At 35.5% G+C, this 3548-nt stretch overlaps 1 pseudogene; it reads right to left on the bottom strand.

Moving 5' to 3' along the window:
- Positions 1-2050: 2050 nt before the first annotated feature.
- On the bottom strand, positions 2051-2702 carry LOC149230698 (xanthohumol 4-O-methyltransferase pseudogene; annotated as a pseudogene).
- Between the last annotated feature and the right edge of the window lie 846 nt (positions 2703-3548).

Raw genomic sequence — 3548 nt, 5'->3', positions numbered from 1 at the left:
TTTAATGGGTTTTTCCTAAATCAATGAACTGAAAGTTGAAAATTAAAACTGAGAGTTAAAATACATTGCAAACTTGTTCTACACATGACTATATAAAAATCAATCAACCATTCCATACATAATAATTTTAATGGGTTTTTCCTAAATCAATGAACTGAAAGTTGAAAATTATAATTGAGAGTTAAAATACCTTGCGAACTTGTGCTGCACTCACAGTAAGGTTGGGATTGGAAAAATCAATGCAGGCAAGATTCACAAGCTCAGAATCATCCTTAATTCTGTCTTTTGTCATTTGTTTCTTTTAAATCTCCGATACCTTCAAAATATGCATGTTCACGGATATCAATACATAGCTACTTCTCATATGCTATCAAATATGCATGTTCACGGATATCAATACATAGCTACTTCTCATATGCTATCTGCGAAAAGAAACTTCTGTTATTAACGAATGTGAACATAAGCCTCATATCATCACTGCTAACTCTATCAGTGCTTCCATTATGAGTGATGCCCTGAGAATGGATGAACAACCTCCATTACGTCCCATTGCACTTTCTTGAGTGTTGTCAGAACCTCTTGCAGAGTTTAGAGTGTTACATTAGTCAGAGAACTGGAATTTTTTGAAATGTCCTACAGACAGGCAAGGCTTCATTGAGCATTTTATAATATTATTTTAATTTTTTTTGAACTTGTAAAAATCAAAATTTAAATTTCTTTTAACTAGTAAATTTTGTTGAACACTTATGTGACGTGCTAGAGCGCTTCCGAAGAGCTGTGATGTGTTCGAATTTGAACACTACTCACCTCCATGGTTATATTTACGTTCTCAACCGCCCTTTCATATACACACGGTGTTCCTCCAACATTCGTCACGGTTCTCCTCGTCAACGAACCAAACTACGTGGCTTAATCACCATCGAGAATGAGAAAGTGAGTGTCTAATATTGCAATGTAATAAAAAATTAATTAAATTTGATCAATTTTATTATTTTTAAATTTTATGTTCACACGGTCTTAAACACGATATGGTTATTTCAGTCCAGCGTTTACAGAAAGAGAGGGTGTGGAATATTTAGCTCCATAGTGGGCTGCCTAAAAGATTAAATTGAATTGAATGAATGATTGCGATCTTTTTGCTGGTAAAATTTCACGTTATGAATGATTACAATCTTTTCGCGTGCGAGGGGACAGGGTTCTAAATGCCGGTTCTAATTCGGGAAAATTTTATGTTATAATAATATTTATAGGTTTTATTACTAGCAATTGTCCCAAAAGGTACAAAGAGAGGCCGATAGGATTATTAAATTGAAATTGTTGAATTTTTCTAGAAGAGTTAATTGGTTTGTGGAAAACCTTGTTTTTTTGGACTGGATCATTGTGCAATTACTTTTCTTTAGATGTTTTGTTTATATCTATATTACAAGGAACACATTGAATGTCTTATTTCATTTTAGAGTAAGTTAATTACCCAAAATCAAGAGGTTAAGTTAATTACCCAAAATCAAGAAACCTCTATAGATGGCCAAGCATATACGAAGAATACATTGCATTCATATGCAATACCAAATCCATCTTTTCTTTTCTCTGAGTAAAATTTCAAAAGCATGAACACATGCCATTTCATATGCACAATAAACCCAACTTCTGAAATTTCAATGCTTAGATACATCCCATTCATATGCTATAGTAAACCCATATTTTCCTTAAATTTCAATCCATAAACACATCCATTCATGAGCCATAACAGAACCACAAAAAACAAAAACCCCTGACCCGTTAATACATTATCTACTCAGAGAAAGGTAAGACGAAAGGACAGCACTATCTACGGATCCTCCATGTCTTCGAAGGAGATGAGGAGTGTCCCGTGACCCATTGACGCATTGTCTTCTCAAGAGTGCAAGGTAAGACTAAAGAAAATCACTAGCTACCGATGTTTCATGTCTCCATAAGATCTTGATAAATCTTCGTTTATTTTGTAAATACAATAATTTGATTGCATTTTAACATTGTAAATACTAAAAATGAGCCCATAAAGAGCAGATAATCAAGAAGGAAACAGTTCAATCACAGACTGGAAATCAGGAATGGTGATTATTTTATAACGACCAAATCCACCTTCTAATAAAATCTTCTTCCATTCTTTCTTTGTTCTTTCCTTCCCACCAGAGTAGTGCGCCACCATTACCAGATCAAATACTAGAAGTAAATTAGGATCCAGAATCGGCTTCTCTTTCTGGCCACCATTATTATTATCATCGCCTTTGTGATTAGAGTCCAGCACCACTACGTCAACAATAATGAGCTTCCTCGTCTCTGGGATCACCTTTCTGCAGCTCTTTAGTATCTTGATATAGTCCTCATCGCCCCAGTCATGCATGATCCACTGATAACATCGCACAAACAAATTGTATAGTCAAAACGTGCTCTCAACTCATTCTAATTGAATTACATGATAGCTCAGCAAGTTCAAGACTTACCTTCATGAATATGGCGTCCGGAGAGGGCACGGTTTCAAACATGTCTCTGCCCATGTGCTCCACACCTATTTACATACATTTATAGGTATAAGATTGTTATGCATATATACCATTGATGAAGCAAAGGTGTTGTTAGTAACCTGGGAGATGGGGAGAAGTGGCCACGACATGAGGGAGGTCGTAGTTGATGCCTCTGATGGAAGGATAATGCTGTAGCATTGCCTCGATTGTCTCCTCTGCAAGCCCAGCCTCTCGAGGCAAATCAGAGAATGGAAGTCAAATTTCGAAAAGCCGATAGGATTATTAAATTAGCATAAAAAAAAACAAGAAATTAGCATGATGATTTGATGTTTGAAATGTTAAACAAGGCCACACAACCTTGTGATTTTAAATATGACATTTTTTTTCAAGTTTGGTTGAAGATTGACTACCAACATAACCCTAAGATCCCTGGCATATTTGTTTTTCACCATGCTTTTAAATTGCAAATTAATAATTCATATTTCCTTTTGACACTTGTGCCTTCCATGTGATTTGTCGATATCACCCATTGGACAATTATCGCTGCCCTATGCAAAAAACTTAAAACTATGTGAAATAATAAACAAAAACGGTTTAACCTTCCCTGCTATATCAAGAATAAGGCAAAACAGCTACAGCTCCCTGCAACAAAATAAGGTAAAAATGCCATGGTGCATATATACAGGACAATACTGACCAAATTAATCAATTAATGTTAACCCTTATCTTTACCGGCTTAACTGTTTACTTCGGCATTCTCATCTACCTATTTACATGGGTCATCTCCATAAATATAGGTTTTGGACATTCAACTGATGGTATTGAGCAAAATAACAAGTAATTAAACAAGAAATGATTGAGTTGATAGAATTTGCAGAGAGCGAACCGAAAATGACCGAATGATTTCTCTCTTTGAGAAAAGAAGAATTGCTACTCACCTTACCTAATAAAATGAATGCCGCAAAGTGGTGTACAAACATCCTTTTGCACACGTATTATTGGCTTGCGTATTGCTTCACCTGTCCAGATTCACGGTAGGCCATT

The sequence above is a fragment of the Pinus tabuliformis genome, chromosome J (assembly GCF_031772625.1).
Source record: "Pinus tabuliformis cultivar Carrire ecotype Pingquan chromosome J, CPIR1, whole genome shotgun sequence".
In the NCBI taxonomy this organism is placed as follows: domain Eukaryota; kingdom Viridiplantae; phylum Streptophyta; class Pinopsida; order Pinales; family Pinaceae; genus Pinus; species Pinus tabuliformis.
Note: the sequence above shows the minus strand (reverse complement) of the source record. Positions and strands in the feature narration are given on the sequence as shown.